At 37.6% G+C, this 20,051-nt stretch overlaps 1 protein-coding gene across 3 annotated transcripts in view; it reads right to left on the bottom strand.

Moving 5' to 3' along the window:
• Window positions 1-20,051, bottom strand: part of LOC134825937 (sperm-tail PG-rich repeat-containing protein 2-like) — an 88,788-nt gene that overhangs the window by 39,164 nt on the left and 29,573 nt on the right. The window contains exon 1 of one of the 3 annotated variants that reach the window (XM_063838141.1): window positions 5,165-5,174. The exons of the other annotated variants lie outside the window; for them this stretch is intronic. The gene's annotated coding sequence lies outside the window, so the exon portion shown is untranslated. Of the gene's footprint in view, window positions 1-5,164; window positions 5,175-20,051 lie in introns of those variants that run through there. 3 annotated transcript variants of the gene reach the window in all.

Below are 20,051 nucleotides of genomic sequence, written 5' to 3'. Positions count from 1 at the left end.
GATACCCATTGATAAGTTTAACTTGTGATGAGAGCAACAAAATGTTAAGAACTGGTTATTTGTGAGGTTAACTGATTTAAAAGGCGATAGTTAACCTCAATTTTACGACAAACTAGGCGCTCTGGGGGGCTAAGGGTGGTGTGCAAGCGGCAGATAGTACGTGGTCTGCCAACTGGCAAAAAACGTTTTTTCGACCTCGGACCTCCCCCCCCCCCTGTGGCCTTAAATACTCTGAACAGTTCATTATAAATGGTTGTAATATTTCAATGATTTATTACTGTGTGCTATTTGAGGACCATGATGTCGTATCAACTAAATGCGAATGATCTTTTCAGGTTTTAAGTCACACGGATACGATTTATAAAATGTGAAAGTATTCTGCAATAATCTGGCTGGAAGTACTTAGTACTTAGTACGATTTATATTCATAATTCTATATCCTACCTTTCAAGCTAGATAATTCCCCTTAGTATGCAGTCTGGTGTTTGAAGCAATCACCTTTAATCTGACTTTGAGTTTTCGTCACATAGTATTATTTAAGAACAGATTCTTCAGAATTGCTAATATTTATACATATTATAACGATGTGTGGTGAATTAGAATTTCTTCAGAAATATTTGTAACAGCTCAAGGTTTTACAACATTCTTGTTTAATGAAAAGTTCTTATTACGTGGGGTCGATAGTTTAACTTGTCGAGTTTTTAATGAGAGTTGAAAAGAAATGACAGCTTGAACAGCGTGAATGAAGCTTAAATACTTGGTAGACCTGTGCCATCTATATTCTACCCAAAAGTATATAGCTAAACATGTGTGAAGTGCGAATGAATTTATTGAATATTTGTTGCATCCTTTTCCTGTCTATGAGCAAGCTGGAATTCCATTATTGGAATAATTGAAACTTTGCCAGAATGTTTCGGGTTGGGTGATTCTAAAGCCTTATTTTACCCGAAACATGCCGGCTCTCCCTGAAACATGCCGCCTCTCCCTGGAACATCGGTGCCTCAAGCATGGCATTCAGGCAAATTCCACAATCTAAACTTTATCGATGTTGGTGCATTGCCAGAGTGATTCAGCTAACAGAACAACAGTCTTACCAAGGGTGAAAGTGGGTCCTATTTAAAGGGCGGAGTCAGCACATGCATGATTATATGTAGTATTTGTGGTAGTTCTTCATGTTGCTATCCAGCCATCGTTATTGGTAATTCTCACGAATCATCAGTTTTAGTTTTTCTGAGATAACGTCTCATATAATTATAAAAATGCGTCCATTTTTATAGATCCACATTATTACAAAGTAATGGCAATTTACCGAGTCCCACTCCCCAGTCCCCGCTACTTAGCTGTGAATGTCTGACCTCGTTGTGTTTGTCATGTAGAAGAACACACACTTTACTCCGAATGTTGAGTACAGTGTACAGTGTACTGTGTAGATACGCCATATCTGATATTGCCATGCTTCATCGAGGAAGTATTTGTACAGCTACATTTTGCTCGTCCACATTGATTGGTGTGATGTGTGTTAATAATAAAGGAAAATGGTGCTAGATATTCAGGTTAGAAAAGGGGCAGGATTCTGTGTTTCTGTTGTGGGTTGTACGAAATCCTCATCTTGGTGTGACTCATCATGTTAGAAATAATATCATCAAAAAACCGGTTTAAAGTTTGTTTTCATCGCGTCTCTTAGCAGGACCACACAGCATTAGTTTATGTAAGTACACAACATTCTCGTTTATTAGATTACAAAGTAAAACGGGCCCAGGTCGTGTTTTAAATCGCTTAGAATTCCTCCTGCAAGCTGCCAGACAATCACTAATGCTAATTTAATTGAACTATAACTTGACGCAAACGTCAAGGTAATCATGAAGTAATTGTTCTTGAGCACTTCATCAATTTTACTTAATCCTCCAAAGTAGGGAGATATAGATGAGATGTAAAGATGAGATGTCTGCTTTTTGATTGTTTCAAATGACTTAATGAATGAATTCACGCAACTTTGCACAAATTCTTGTAAATTTAAGGGGTCAATGAACGTTTTACGGATTGAAGGCTCTATAAAATGAACGTATGGTCGAACAGTTGAAGTAGTCTTTTTTAATTTTACCTTAAATGCTGCAAGTAACAGTTCCATTTATAAAGGGTAACGCCTGACGGTTTGAACACTTAAAATTATCAAGGAGAAAAATGTTTCTAATTTTAGTAGTTACTAAAAGGGTTGACCCTTTTAGTGATCCTTTTAACTATTTGGAAGCCTTATGAAGACTAAAGAGTAGAAACCTTACTTGTTCCAATGGAACTAATATCATAAGTTGCTATAATATCAAATACCCTTTAAAAAGTCACTTTAATGTACATGTGACACGTGAGAAATTCAGGACACGTTTGTCATTTTTATTTAGGACATGAACGGCATTTAAATTCGCATCGATACACGGCATCAAAATTAAGTTTTCCTAGCGCTTACTCTGCCTCCAAGTATAATATATAATATAAATAATTAGTTTAATGAACTTCAAAGGATGCACAGTGAGTGTAAGGGAATAGTATTCATCATTCAGTCGATAACCATATAAACCATTATAAAATATATAACCATTATTTTGGTGCAATTTTGCCATTTGCTTGCATTGGCAGATCAGCTGCTGAAGCCCCATCTAAATGTCAGCCCACAGACATGAGGTAAAAATACCGTTAACAGAGTATTTAACATTTTCAGGATACATTATAGTCTAGGTGTTTTTTACTGCATTCTGTTGCCATCTCTCGTGACTTTTCCCTTTGAAGTTAAACAATTTACGCAGCATCGTAGTGGAATTCAAGGACAAAGAATATATCCGTATATATACGGATATATGATATATAAGTATAATATAGGAGGCCAGGTTAATTTACTTCACCCTCCCTTACCAAACCTTTTAACGCATCTACCAATTCCCAAGTTTCCGTGCTCAGATAATTATAATGATTGTGAGTTTAACTTGAAGTTGAAGTATTAAAACCTGGATTACCTCACTTCTCAGACATATTTGACTGTTGGTGCTCAAACAGCATAATTCCTTCCTTAAGGATGAACCTGTAACTTCAGAACAACTGCAATGAACCAGGTTACTCGTAATATAAACGGGTAGTAAAGCAAATATATTTGGACTTAGTTACGAGGTTGATGAAAAGGAGCAGTGTCGTGTGGCGTCTGTAACTTCCACTACCAGAAAGATTAACTCACCCGAGTTGCTCTCTCTTGACGTAGCAACTTGTATTTTATTTTTAACTTGCATTTTATGAACTTATAATCAATTGACGCACAGGAGCTCGGTGAGCACCAATAATGCTTCTTATTAACATAATATTCAAGTATTACATGTAGTATCATTTATATTAAACATTATGAGTCCCCGCTGTACTGCTCACTAGAATTATATTTCATACAAACATAACGTGATATAATGAGCTATTGTAAGACATTTTAGCGTGCTTCACTTAGGAGATGGGCGGGGTTAATTCAACTTTCAAGTCTTCAAGTTGAGTGAAATGGGCGGTTTAGGTTACGTCCGAGCCACGTTTAAAAAATAATAGTTATAAGTTAATTTCACTAGTCCTACGAGGTTTAAACGAGTTCCCTCCGAGCTTGCTCCGATATTTAGGTAATTTCACAAGGGTGTGTGGGGACGAGTCAGAATGGATCCATCAGAAATGGAATGATGTCGTAATTATTGAACCATTGACAGTTGTACATTTTAGATCTTTAGTATCTCTCTCCAGAAGGGATGAATACTACGCTCTGCAACAGTGCAAAGCGACAATATAGAGAGCTCACCGAATGATTCTCCACACTTCATTTGTCGTCATACTGATGGATTGTCAGGGTATCACGTGACCATATAAGGCAACCACGTGACCTCACGTGACCATATAAGGCAACCACGTGACCTCACGTGACCATATAAGGCAACCACGTGACCTGTCACCATAATCACAGAGCTCCTGATTTATTGTCGCACTATATATAATGAATAATCAGCATCTGTGAGACACGCGCGCTTGGCGTGTGTGTCGTATAACATTGCAACTTGTGTGTTATAATAATGTTATTTAACATTGCAAGTGTGTTATAATACTGATATATAAGATTGCAAGTATGTTATAATAATGATATATAACATTGCAAGTGTGTTATAATAATGATATATAACATTGCAAGTGTGTTATAATAATGATATATAACATTGCATGTGTGTTATAATAATGATATATAACATTGCAAGTGTGTTATAATAATAATATATAACATTGCAAGTGTGTTATAATAATAATATATAACATTGCAAATGTGTTATAATAATGATATATAACATTGCAAGTGTGTTATAATACTGATATATAAGATTGCAAGTGTGTTATAATGTTATGTAATGCTTGTGATACACAGAGTTTGATGTCAGTCCTTATCCTCCTGGAGATAATGTGTTGTTGTTGTGTACTTGCTACGGACAGATCAGTGAATAATTACTCATCATTTTATGAACATGTTTATAAATAGTATATCGAATTCACAACAATCGTATGTATAATATATATGATAGCCTATCAGTAATCAGTCGCTCTGTTAAGACAGGTAATATAACGTAGTATTGTAGGTTCTGTTGGGATCATGTGAGTGGTAAGAGTGATACTTCTAGGATGGTAGATTCTCTTTGTGTGTGTGTGTTGGATTATTCTACTGTACTACTCATACGAGTAGTACAGTCTTCTAGGATGGTGTGTGTGTGAGGTTATTTAATTCTCCTTATAATATCCAATAACTGTACAGGTCATGGGTTTCGTAAGAAACGAAACATCAGAAAAGAAGCTTTACAGTTTACATTACTGTTAAATGTTGGTATCCCCTACCAGTTACCACCAGGCTCAATTACATCATGTTACATTACAACTTTATCACAACTTTATGAGCTTCTATTAAGTTGTGAGCCTACATAATATCACGGGAACCTACAGTGGCGTAACGTTGCCTGTTGGCGCCCCTCCGCCACTGGGAACTTACACAAACCAGGGAACAATATTTCGCTTTACATTACTACAGTTTATAGAATATAGCTGTCATTTATATTTTATCTTTCCACTGAAAATTAATTAACCACTATTTGATATATTTACAAACACTTTGCTCCTACAAATTATTTAGTGTGGTCAACATGCATGTCGCTGTAATTTATTCAGATATGGGCGGAATGGCATTTTAATTTTTAATCTTAAGCCATCACAGACGCGATTCATACTTGCGATTAATAGCTACTAAATGGTTCCTCGCTCCTGATCTATGGATGCTTTAAAATAATTCAATTTTTAATGATACGCGGACAGTCGAGATTAAGCTATTTAAGGTTACGTCTTTGCACTTTAATATTATAGCCTGATTGAATAACGTAACCTTGGTTCTAACCTAAAATATATAATATTGTTAAAATATTTGACTGAGTATGTGACTAACTTGAGAGCAATCAAAGATATGAAACCGTTTATGTACAAAGATTACTCAGATTAGGTATGGCTTTATATCTTTGATTGCTTCCAAGTGACTATAGTTAGTCACGAATAAAGAAGCATATAATAAAATTGGACACTCCACATAAGAGTGTAGAGTCCAATGAAAAGGTGATGTAAATGCGGGGGTCGAGCAATCTATATTAGCAAAGTAATGGCGGATTATATTATAATGTACCATGTTCTGATCCTAAGTTGGGAGTATTGAGGGACACTGGTTATACACTGTTATAACGTGCGTTACACGTAGTGTGGCACGGTGTAGTTATTGTACACTGTAACGTACACTTGGTGTGTAGTGGCAAATGACTTGATGTAATTTTCTGTGATTATTAATTAACGAATTTGGGGCCTATATTCGAGTGTATGTTTCTGGTAACTACTGACAACACCGCTACACGCACGCACGCACGCACGCACGCACGCACGCACGCACGCACGCACGGACGCACGCACGCACCCACCCACCCACCCACCCACACACCCACACACACAAACACACACACACACACACACACACACACACACACACACACACACACACACACACACACACACACACACACACACACACATACACACACACACACAACACTTTAAGTGTAGGTAATAAAATGCCAGTCTTTCTAGCAGCTGTGGTTTTTAAAGTAACTTATATTGTCCAACCAGCACCACAGCGTTAAATCAAGTGTATGTATTGTATATTCTATGTTGAGGACAACACAGCCATCCGCAGGAATGTTGGCAAGTCATGTCAATCCGGCTCTTCGAATACCGTGTTTTTCGCGTGAACGTGATGATGGTCTGGAATTTTGGAGCTCCACATGTTATGGTTCTAGAATATGCTCCACATATATTATGGTTTTGAAAATGTAAGAATTGTCGTATCCACAATAGAAACACTATATAGCGAGACATAAAGTATCCTTGGTTTATGTAATTGGAGCTCTCATAGACTTAAAACTATACAACTTTCCCTTTGTGAGGGAAGGAATTGTTTGAAACGTGAGCATGTGCCGCTGCAAGACTCATATCCTTAGCAGAGCATTAATTAACGTTAACAAATTCAGACCTTATCATTACCCATTGTTATGTTACGCCCTTTTATTGTACAATAAGCAACAAAGAGACATGAAACGTACAGGGCTGATACTCTATGCGTAAATAAGGTCATATTTGTGCTGGATATTCTGTGTACGGGGTGCTATATGTTTAATATAGAGGTGACATGAACTATTGGACATGAACTATTGGATCTCTCTCAGTAAACAAGGGTAGAATTACTGTGGTATATTCGGTTAAACGGGGCACCTCTAATGCTTCCGGGGGACCCAGTGTACATAGCGGGGGTTGTACAGGGGCCAGCTGAGTGTGTGTAATACTCAACAGTTGTGTGTAACATCTTGTCATTACCCTGCTGTGTCATCATCATTACCTAAAATAGTAAGTTCAAGTTTGATCTCTTAGTCTTATGTCAAAAGATAAGTTAATATTGTAAACACTCAGAAACTCCCAAAGGTAAGAAGTAGATGACAGACGTGTTTGTCCTGCTGCTAAATTAGGCAATATCTACAGTTCACTGTTGTAGTTGCACTCCGCCAGTGAGATCATAATAATATGATAAAGTTTGGTGACAGTAAATATAGACGTCATGTTTCTTAAGATCATGCAGTGGCGGTCTCCATCATTGATCTATTGTTACCTCTAGCATTGTACTAATTTACAGAGTACAAAGCAACCAATTTGTAAGATCTGTTTTTGTATCCAAAAAGCAAAGTGGCTCCATCCATTTTCCCACGAACCGACAAAAAGTAGGTCTTTATCTTCATATTGTGGCTTTGCGGGCTGAGTGATTTAAGACTCTCAAAGCATAGACGTTGCTTGTGTTAGACTTAGACGAATAACTTACAGTGCAATTACCATCAGTTAATTTCCGACTAACCACCTCCTTAATTGAAAATGAGTATCGGTTCACGGAGAGTTACCCCTCTGGTTTACTACTCACAAATCCTGGGAAACTCGCTACTGAGGGTAACGTAACATCTGTTGCAGCGCACATAATATGTAATCAGTAACGTTATGAAACTCTTTAGTCTTTGTCAAGTACTGCAGCCTAGCAGGTGGATGTTTTGCAAAATACCACTTTTTGTCATGTGCCCTGTTTGAGGAAATGTTTATATATAATATGCAGAAAGGTTTCCACCATGAACTAGATTCTAAATATAAAACTTCAGTCACGCGGCTCTCAACAAAGTAATCTTATCGTGATTCCCGTCAGTTGAGGAGCGGTTGAGAGTGTTTAACTCTTTAGCTAAATCTATATTTAATTGTCAGATTAGTACCAGTAACTATCACGTGAACAACAAAGTGGTGGTTCTTTTGCCAAAAAGGTATCAACATTGCTATCTCAAAAGCCATATCATAATATCTCAGGTTACACCTCTCAACAGTATATATTTGTTTTCGTTGAGAGCTGGTAAGTTGTATTGGGTGTATTGTATTAATTGGACAGCTAGAGAGAGAGAGAGAGAGAGAGGGAAACCTCACAAGTCTTATTATTTAGAAAGTACTCAAGGAGACTTGGGAAGTGTTCAGTGGGCATCAGGGCGTTGTCTTTAACTTGTTGCTGACTGGTTAATTATTTAGCGCAGAGATGAAGAGCGCTTGATACTGGAGGTTTACACTTCACAGAGTTAAGATTGAAAAATGCATTGTATTTCAATAAGACGGGATCGTGGCAGCGTGATCTAATGCATTTTGTCGTGTGTGACCGTTTTCTGAAGAAAACCCATTAATTCATTACATAAAATTAAGGAAGTCACGACTGAATTGCGATTAATGAAGAGTCACGTGAATGGAGAGTTGGCAGCTGGTTGGCTGGGCGATATATCAGATCATCACTCCGACGGAATACAACATTTGGTAAATCATTGGCTGGGTTTCCTTGTCGGTCAAAGGCAAAGTGATGGGTCACGTGATAATCAAAATGCTCGATGTAAACCAATACATTAGTGAACATTGCAAGACAGTTGCGGCGATGCCGATCTCAAGTTGAGACTTCACCACGATGGTCTTGAGTATTAATTATTAACCCTCCGGTTCGTGTGGACCAATAACTGACGACCTGGTCACAAAATTCATCGCCACCGGGAATTTGTCTGTCGCTATGTTCTGCGAAAATATTACGTACATATTGTCACAAGTTTTCATAATCCTCGTCAATATATAGATTTTCAGCGCAACCTTTGTCGCGGAAGTCTATTTATATAAAAGTACGACTTAAGAATAGTGAGGAGTATCACTGAAGCTGTTAATGACTCAGCTAGTTCGTCGTACGTCAAACTATTGAGAAAGTTGGAAGTTTGAAGGATTACAAGGTCGAATTATTGAATTGAACAGAATGAAGGATAGGAAGAATTTATATGCACTCGAGTCCTACCATATAATATGTCCTAAGATAACGGCTTGATTGAACATCCAAGAATCAAGATATATTAGATCAAGCACTGGAACGCGATTGTTTTTACACGTGATAGGCGATAGCAATAGCCACATTGAATGTTTGTGTTTACTAATGATCATATTCAGAGTGTTACTAGCTTAATCGTCCCCGAATACTAATAATGTTAAAATTTAATTCAATGTTTTTTTGGGGTCCGAAAAGATATCGACACTTAATTAAAAGATCCACAACACTAGAAAACGTCTGCTGAGAAGAGTTGTGTCTGGAATCCATGGAAGGCGCGGACCCGAAATTGTAGAGAATGCGCGCCTGAAGCGCTCAATTAATCGCGCGCGCGGTATCACAAAAATAATATATAAATTGTAGGTTTACAACCTACCAGGACGCGCGCCGAGTTGGACTCGTCGACGGTCCTGGTAGGTAGAAATACGACTCAATTACGGCAGAAAAGTGCCGTAGATGCTGATTGGCTGAGACGTTTGCGCCAATAGGAGAGCTTATATTGAGTCACGTGAGCTATGCGCGGCGTAAAATCACTCTGCAGTTCGAAATTCTGTGATAAAATCGAGCGCTCATCAATTTTGTCTGGCTCTGTAACTTCACTTCCTCACGCAGTTTATAAACGATTCACTGTTGTTTTGTTCGCTATCTATGACCGCATTGCAATTAAGCTTAACATTTGATAACAGATTCTATTCACTTCCAGCTTTAATTTGATCGCTTGCTGAGTTGCATGTCATTTGTTTGATTGTTTCCAGATTCAATCTGACCGGTGTATCATCAATCAATATTACGGTTAAGTCATTCAGTGGGCCATAATTAAGCTGCTACCTGCATAATATGCAGATGAACAAATGAATATTGTGGTGCATGCCAATGTAAATGAAGGTTTTTGTCGCTTACCTTAGTGTACAATTAATTTTGAAGATCAAACATATTTTTGCTATTGGCATTGTTGATGCGACCTAACCCGATCGTTTTTGCTATAACTATATCCCTTGAACTATATGTTCAAGACTAGAATTTCGAGTTCTCCTTATGCTGCAGGTACTCCAAATATCGTATGATAATAATAATCTAAATCATTGGCTAGAAATGACGAGACACACTTGTAATCCAGTGGCAGTAATGTTTATTAACGGCATTACATGGAGTCCCTGTTCATTTTACCAAATAATGAACTGTGACTAAACTTCCAAGTTGAATTCTTTAACTTGCCCCTCGGACGTTATTCCACAGTAACAGACCTGATATAACGTGAGGGACACCAGTTATATATCGGTTATTAAATATAAGGCTGATGTGTTAAGTTATTAAGTGTTTCTAAGGTGTGTCCCAATTCCCAAACATCCGTTTACACTCAGTGTGTACTGAACGATTTGCTTATAATAACAAGAACCCATTTGTGTATTAAAACATAAACCTCAGTTTGTAAAGTAAATCTTTTGAGTTTGTAAAGTAAATCTTTTGAGTTTGAACACCTCCTAGTTACCATGGTGATAATTCCAGAGATATCACGCGATTTGCTAACCAAGTAAATTGTTATAATTGAATGCGTAGAGAACACTAATCATTGGCTTTTACTTTTAGTGGCAGTAATTTTTATTGAACTGTGACTAAATTTCCAAGTTGAATTCTTTAACTAGCCCCTCGGACGTTTCCATAGTAACAGACCTGATATAATAACGTGAGGGACACCAGTTATATATCGGTTATTAAATGTAAGGCTACTACGATTAGCTATTAAGTGTTTCTAAGGTGTGTCCCAATTCCCATACATCCGTTTACACTCAGTGTGTACTGAACGATTTGCTTATAATAACAAGAACCCATTTGTGTATTAAAACATAAACCTCAGTTTGTAAAGTAAATCTTTTGAGTTTGTAAAGTAAATCTTTTGAGTTTGAACACCTCCTAGTTACCATGGTGATAATTCCAGAGATGTCACGCGATTTGCTAACCAAGTAAATTGTTATAATTGAATGCGTAGAGAACACTAATCATTGGCTTTTACTTTTAGTGGCAGTAATTTTTATTGAACTGTGACTAAACTTCCAAGTTGAATTCTTTAACTAGCCCCTCGGACGTTTCCATAGTAACAGACCTGATATAATAACGTGAGGGACACCAGTTATATATCGGTTATTAAATGTAAGGCTACTACGATTAGCTATTAAGTGTTTCTAAGGTGTGTCCCAATTCCCATACATCCGTTTACACTCAGTGTGTACTGAACGATTTGCTTATAATAACAAGAACCCATTTGTGTATTAAAACATAAACCTCAGTTTGTAAAGTAAATCTTTTGAGTTTGTAAAGTAAATCTTTTGAGTTTGAACACCTCCTAGTTACCATGGTGATAATTCCAGAGATGTCACGCGATTTGCTAACCAAGTAAATTGTTATAATTGAATGCGTAGAGAACACTAATCATTGGCTTTTACTTTTAGTGGCAGTAATTTTTATTGAACTGTGACTAAATTTCCAAGTTGAATTCTTTAACTAGCCCCTCGGACGTTTCCATAGTAACAGACCTGATATAATAACGTGAGGGACACCAGTTATATATCGGTTATTAAATGTAAGGCTACTACGATTAGCTATTAAGTGTTTCTAAGGTGTGTCCCAATTCCCATACATCCGTTTACACTCAGTGTTTACTGAACGATTTGCTTATAATAACAAGAACCCATTTGTGTAAATCGTACATTTTATCGTACCTTCTATTTAAGCTTCAATTATCCATTGAACATGGATATTAAAACAGAGACCTCAGTTTGTAAAGTAAATCTTTTGAGTTTGAACACCTCCCAGTTACCATGGTGATAATCCAAGAAACATCACGTGATTTGCTAGCCAAGTAAAGTTATAATTGTATAATCGAATCCGTAGAAAGTGCAATTATCATTGGCTATTAATGACGTGACATAGTTGTAGTCTAGTGGGAATAATGTTTTTGGCTAGCTGACTGAACACGCCATTTTGGAATTAAATTGATCGTCTCCAGGTCCCCGGACAGTTTCATCTTAAAATATCTTAGTTAACTAGTTTAAATCAGACTTGAAATGAAATGAATCTAAAAATGATCTGACGGTGTACACTCTTTAAATATATGATAACCTCCTTTTAAAATAAAATATATATTTTAAACAAATTTGCTGTTAATTAGTACTTGATTATTTAGTATCCGTGTAAATAAGTCCTCTTTACTGGTTTTTGTCGTTGCTTAGTTACCTTAAAATGTGTGCTTTTAGCGGTATAAATACGGTAAATATTTAACTCAGTGAGATTATCATGAACTATTACTCTTCAAAATTTCGTTAGCCAGGACTGATCGAGTGCAAGATGAAGTACTGTAAACATTGAACGAGAACAAGGAGAGTTAAGTTTTCGTTATGGAGAATGGAGAATGTAAGCAAGTGATTTTTAAATATCATTTTCTACTGATAAGTTTTTAATTTATATTACAACAGGTAAAAACTGTCTTCTTCTCTGTTGGACGTTGCCCGTTGGTAGGTTAAACATTTGTGTCATTGTAAACTAAAAGTTCAATTATTTAAACGTAATTAAATTGATACATCTCACTAATTCAATTTATTTATCCAGGTGTCTGGGCAGAGTCGGACAGATTTTAGAAAATCGCTAGGGTACCATCCTGCAGAAGATGGTGAACATATTTATTGATGATAAGCACTGCTACATTTGACTAGAATATGATAGAGGAGAGAAAAATCCAACAGGTGAATTAAAAGCCCTTGCTATAATACCACTCTTTCTTAACTTTAACTATCTCATCGATCAAGGTTCTGTCTTCTTTTCTGTTGGTAGGTTATACATTTGTGTCATTGTAAACTTAAAGTTAAATTATTTATATACGTTAAATTATTTATATACGTAATTAAATTGATACATCTCACGAATTCAATATATTTATCCAGGTGTTTGGGCAGAGTCGGACAGATTTTAGAAAAGCGCTAGAGTACCATCCTGCAGAAGACGACGAACAAATTAGCACTGCTGCATTTTACTAGAATATGATAGAGGAGTTATACTGTTATTCTCCCCTTTGCTTTTTCGCTGAAGCTCGTTTACGGACAACACTTCCCCTAGAACTGGATCACGATCACGAAGGATAAAACCCGGGTGGCCTACTCTGATCTTGTTATCTCAGATAATCACAGATTCTCACAAAGTAAATTTATCAAAATTTTCGCATGCCCCTCTAAGTAAGACAGTGCTAATTTAGTCGTTTACTATTATATGTTTCGATGAAATTTTCGAATGTTTTTAATAGACTCAGTTTCTAATTCAATTAAATCGTGAGATCATTTTCTAATGTCATTTATTGTTAACTTGAATGCAACTTGGTTTTGAAATAGGTTATTTTATTTCTGTGCAAATTTGTAGACTTATAAGTCAACTACTTGCAGGATAAGATTTTCAACAGAACCAAGAGCGGTACCCAAATCAACGATGTGGTTTGCAAGGGAAGCAGTGGTCAAATATCCTGTTCAAACTAAACAGAATTCTCGTCAGATCCGGTAAAATTATAATGATTTAATAAAATTATCGATGCAAATGACAATCTTTTAGATTACAAAATCAGTCAAGCAATCTTGACCATATTGTTGCAGATTTTGAACTATACCGCCGCAACCACATATAATGACCAGATTAAATTTTGAGACACAAATTTACACTTTCTGGCCTTTAGAGAATATCTCGCTGTATCAACAAAAACATGTATACCTTTTGGTCTTTTAAATCGCCCTGGGCAGTGGCACTGCGAGGTATTGACAGCAAATAGGAGCTATAAATTTGGTTTTCAATTGGTTTAAACAAAACAATGCATGTTTCTCCGCCAATATATTCCTACTAATATGACTAATACTGTGTCTGTGATAAAGCGTACGTAAATAATCGATCTTTTGAAATGATTCCAGTATGTCTTAAACTAAGATGAGAAGTACGTACTGTACCCAGCTTAAAGTACGTACCGTACATTGTACAACCACTTCAAAGTACGAAGTTTTTCTGACAAAAATTGTGTCCGCTTTTTACCTTATCTTTACATAATTTTGTGTGGCAAGTGATGTGATCGAGCATTTTAAAGGAAAATGTTAATACGAGATTAGAGATGTGTCATGTGCGTGATAGGCTATATAAGTAATTTTACTTCTACACACAGACATAACCCTTTATCAACTGTAATATAACATAATTGATTAAAGTATCAATGTCTGGCGAGATATTTGTTTCTGCACACTGAACATGTAGCGAGGAGCGGTACACTGCACGTGGGCGAAATTTTCCCGCTTAAACTGACTTGATAGTAATAACTGAAACTCTACACTTAGCATTTCATGCGCTATTATAACAGCGTTATAAGGGAACGTTAACATATGACGTCAGCAGCCGAGGGGGTTGTGAAATGCTGACGAGAGGAGGGGGTTTTAGGGGGGGGGGGGGGGGGGGTTGGGTCGCTCAATGCTGAAAGTTGCTGACAGGGGGGGGGGGAATTTTGTCCCAGTAATCCTCCTAAGTATCCCATATTCAATTTTGCGACCAATTTTGTATTATATTTTCGTTAAAGTTCCAATCAGAATTATGTACACAATTATTAGCACGCGTACCTGAATTCTCTCCAAGTAAAGTGGGCAAATAAAATAATATGTTGTTGTGGGGGGGGGGGGGGGGGGGTAAAATTTGCCAAAATATTGCTGATTTCATATGTAAACGCTCCCTATAATAAATGCTCACACTGCATTAACTAAGAATTGAATTTAGCAATTGGAAGTTTGAGGCGATTTCTTTTACTCAAACCAAGTTTGGGAATCACTGCATGTCTAGCACCGATGTAACCAATGTGCCAATTTCGTCCCAATAATTGTCCCGAGTATCTGCAGATTTTTGGAACATGGGGACTCCGAAGTATTGGCTGTATTTGAGTGCTGGGAAGCCTCAATTCGGTTTTCTAAGATGGATATAGTTAAAAACTAGGCCTAGGAGCCATCAAAGGTCGCATAACATTACCCATGTTCATGGAATGAACGGAAATGAACAAACATGAACATTATCCTCAAAGTGCTCAAAATTGTTCAAAATTGGTCGGAAAGAGTAAATATTGGTCCTAGGACCACTCAAACCAAGTTTGGGAATCACTGCATGTCTAGAACCGATGTAACCAATGTTCCAATTTTGTCCCAATAATCGTCCCGATCAGTATCTGCAGATTTTTGGAACATGGGGACATCGAAGTATTGGCTGTATTTGAGTGCTGGGAAGCCTCAATTCGGTTTTGTAAGATGGATATAGTTAAAAACTAGGCCTAGGAGCCATCAAAGGTCACATAACATTACCCATGTTCATGGAATGAACGGAAATGAACAAACATGAACATTATCCTCAAAGTGCTCAAAATTGTTCAAAATTGGTCGGAAACAGTTAATATTGGTCCTAGGACCACTCAAACCAAGTTTGGGAATCACTGCATGTCTAGAACCGATGTAACCAATGTTCCAATTTTGTCCCAATAATCGTCCCGATCAGTATCTGCAGATTTTTGGAACATGGGGACATCGAAGTAATAAGTATTGGCTGTATTTGAGTGCTGGGAAGCCTCAATTCGGTTTTCTAAGATGGATATAGTTAAAAACTAGGCCTAGCAGCCATCAAAGGTCGCATAACATTACCCATGTTCATGGAATGAACGGAAATGAACAAACATGAACATTATCCTCAAAGTGCTCAAAATTGTTCAAAATTGGTAGGAAAGAGTTAATATTGGTCCTAGGACCACTCAAACCAAGTTTGGGAATCACTGCATGTCTAGCACCGATGTAACCAATGTGCCAATTTCGTCCCAATAATCGTCCCGAGTATCTGCAAATTTTTGGAACATGGGGACATCGAAGTATTGGTTGTATTTGAGTGCTGGGAAGCCTCAATTCGGTTTTCTAAGATGGATATAGTTAAAAACTAGGCCTATGAGCCATCAAAGGTCGCATAACATTACCCATGTTTATGGAATGAACGGAAATGAACAAACATGAACATTATCCTCAAAGTGCTCAAAATTGTTCAAAATTGGTCGGAAAGAGTTAATATTGGTCCTAGGACCACTCAAACCAAGTTTGGGAATCACTGCATGTTTAGAACCGATGTAACCAATGTGCCAATTTCGTCCCAATAATCCTCCTTAGTATCCCATATTCAATTTTGCGACCAATTTTGTATTATATTTTCGTTAAAGTTCCTATCAGAATTATGTACACAATTATTAGCACACGTACCTGAATTCTCTCCAAGTGAAGTGGGCAATTAAAATAATATGATGTTGTAATATTCCAACTTCATGACCGAAATGTTATCACGAGATGTACATGTTCGCTTGCTTTGTCATTACTTTATTACGGCAGGCTGCGGTAATCTATAAATAATCATACTTTACACACATTTCTTTACACGCTGTAGGTTCCACACTACACACGGGCGTATCATATTCCACTTATTATGCACACGCACAAATTGCCCATTTTGGTCGATAAATGGTACATAAAAATGTAACCATTTATCGACAGAAATACGATACTGAAACCGAGGGGTTCCGTTCAGGCCCTTCACACTTTGTTTCTGTCTAGTTCTAATGTACCGTCACAATAGTGACTTTAAAATATACATAATGTTCCCGGAATAGTATAACCTAAAAATGACTTGTTTGAAATCAAATATCTAATTAGCCGAGTTCTGATTATATCTTACCAACCTTCCCGATAACACCAGTTTGTATCTAAACATTTGCTCCTAATAGCAACACTGACGTAATGGGTTTTATTTTCAGTTACTGATGGACTGACCTGCCATTGTGTGATACTGATAGTCGCCGAAGGATCTCTCTGACATGAAAACGGCTATACTGACGTCTGACAAATTTACTCAGAATGTTCTTTCTTCTCTAATCTCTGACTCTCATTTTGCTGTGCCGGAGCCCGGAATGTCGTGCCCTTGTTATTTCTGGAAGATGATGTACTGCTGGGAATAATCTATACTCTATTTTTATGGTCTCCTTCTCCTAAAACTGTAAAACATACAGTAGGTGAGGACATACTAGAATTTTTGGAATATAATTATATGGCTTACAGTTTTTGTAGTTAAATCAGTATTGCATCATGTCTTAACTCCCAAACCATCTGATAAACCGAGTTTCAACCTCTTTGATCAATTAAAATGAATTACTTTCAGTTACTGCCAAAACTTTCTTCTACAAATCCTCTACAATGATGCCGAACGCTTGAACTTGAAGATTGAGTTAATCTTCAAAATGTTGCTCCGATCAAAGAATTTAAGATGACAATTCCAGTTCATAATGTTACACTGTGCACGGGATTTAGAAAGTTAAACATTATATATTATAATCCGTTGTTTCAATATTTTGTTTTCTTTGTTAATCACTAACTGATCGATGATCTAACTAGGTTTTATCTCTAACTTAAACTGTGATCTGAGAGAGTGTGTAGTGTGGGTGCAGTACTGCGCCGTGACGTAATAGGACAAAAAGTACCTGCCACCAATGGTCAACACCAAAAGCGCGGCGCACTGCGCGCGACCAACTATTTCGCCCGTACAATATATGGAACAGATATTTTACGAGTATCACCCGTTAATATATAAAATATTCAATATTTCATATTTTGTATTTGAGATTTTCATCTGGCTTACCTGGCCTGGGGACCCCCGGCCAGGCTATTACTGTCACCAAGATGTAAACGGTCACCAAGATGTAAATCAGATCGAATTGAGACGCCGTTCGATCTAATTTCTCGTTCGATCTAATTTCTCGTTCGATCTGATTTACATCTTGGTGACAGTTCATAAACATAATAGAAACATAAATAAAACGAATAAAGATTCGGCGGAATGACAGGCTGAGCGCCGCCCAGTAACATCTGGCACGCACTATCATGAATCAGCGATTCAGCTATACCTTCAACCTTATCGGACATAATTAATCATCACGGACCACATTTTTACGGACATAATCATTCCTTTTATTTTAGTATCCACGCTCATGACCACCTAAAAATTGAAAATTTCCAAATATTGTAAACATTTTTGGTGATTTTTGAATGCCCTTTTTCTCGAACTCTAGAATTGACAGATCAGGACTCAGTACTGTCTACTGAGTACAGGAGTGCAAGTGATTATATTTGTCCTAGCTTAGTATTCACATAGCCATGTGTATACGCGTACTGCGTGACGCGCTTGTTTCACGGCGGTCGCGCGCTACCAGCTACTGCAAGCGAAAGGGCTCTAGTTAGAGCAAAGCGTAGTATACTAATAAGCTAATATAGTAATCGGTAAGACATATCTACGCACATGTAGGGATACACATTGAATTGTAGCTCGATGCACTACTGGGCCGCGCCGCGCCCAGTAGTGCATCCAAAATTAATGAAAATATTAACTGACGATGTCAATTCATCTCAGCTCGGCGCGGCACAGTAGTGCATCTCACCCATCTAGAGATTTTCCCAGTCATAAATTAACTTGACCATTGTTAATGATCTGGCCCGGCGCGCGCTACTTCGTAGCTCGTGCCGTCGGGCCATTTCGAGAAAAAAGCCGCGCGCGCTACTTCGAAGAAATTTAGACGAGTAACATCCGTCAAAAATTAACCCGCTATAATAATCCCGAGTATAGTAAGGTAAACGGACTTTTTATTAATGCTACAGACATTATTAATTTTCGCGGACACAATTATTTGCACTAACGTCTTCAGCACGTCATGAGCCGTGAAAGTAATGTCCGTGATAATTATGACCGACAAGATGTACATAGTTTTCGTAATAATTGCCATGAGTTGGCACCAAATTTTTCCTCCGATTTTGATAAATTTTGTACTGAAAGTTGTCTAAAAATGTGAATGAAATAATTCCACCCTGTAGCGATTTTCGCTAAAAATGCTGTACGGCGCTTGTTTGCCGCGCCTGCTTTTTTCGCACAAATTTGTAGTTTTTGGTCTAGAACTTTCAACATTTCAGTTGCTGTTAAATAATTATCATGGCATCGTAATCAACTCATTGAGACGAAACTTTTAGTAATAATATCATAAGATTCAAATATGTTAAAGGAAAATATTTTCAAATTTTTAAAACCTGAACATAACGGTCCCCCTTGTAAGAAATTTAAAAAAAAATGTCGTAAAAAATATTCGGTATTTTAGGAGTTATATGCATTTTAAGTAAGAAATAACCTATTTTTCGTCCTTTTTACACTCTTGTAATGCACAGGAGGCCCACATACAGCTCGACGTTATCGTGCTACATGGTAAATATGCATTATTCACACTTAGAGGAAATCGGCTTGTTTACTGGTCCCTCATAAGTATCACACAATGTAATGTGCAATTTATTGAATGTTCCACGTGCTGATTGGGTGTCTGATCGCCTGCTGACTTGGTAGTGTGCAGCTGATTAACAATCACCTTATCAGTTAAATGAGGTAATCTGTTGATCTCACGTGATGGTTAGATCCTGCAGCTGTTGGCATGGTGGACCGTGGATCGCATTATCCTAATGGCTGACTTAGTGCATCGAAATTTGAGTCAGCTTCAGATTGAAACACTGTGCTCTAAATTTAAACGGTATAATGTGCTCAGCAGCAGCTCCATAAGTCAGAATCTGGCCATTATGTACCTTCACTCCCAACAAGCCGTTTTATTCCTCAGGGAAGTTGCAGTGGCGTAACGTTGCCTGTTGGTGCCCCCCGCCGAAAAAGGCGCCCACCTGTTGGCGCCCCCTCCCCTTTTGGTGCCCCTCCCTTTAATTGAACAAAATTAGGCGATTTTAGAGGATACGCCGGTAAAATCTCTAAAAAAGTGATTTAGAGCAAAATGCGCAGTTTTGCTAGTACTCTAGTTAAGTTTTCGAAATTTTCCCACATTCAAACGACGATTTGGCGCCCCCCTAAGACGGCGCCCCCCCCCCTCCCCCTGCACAGCGGGGTCAGCAGGGCCCTTCGTCACTGGGAAGTTGATGCACCTTTACTGAGAATA

This window comes from Bolinopsis microptera, chromosome 1 (assembly GCF_026151205.1).
Source record: "Bolinopsis microptera isolate Bmic1 chromosome 1, MBARI_Bmic_1.0, whole genome shotgun sequence".
NCBI classification, from domain to species: Eukaryota; Metazoa; Ctenophora; class Tentaculata; order Lobata; family Bolinopsidae; genus Bolinopsis; species Bolinopsis microptera.
This window is presented reverse-complemented; position numbering and strand designations above follow the sequence as displayed.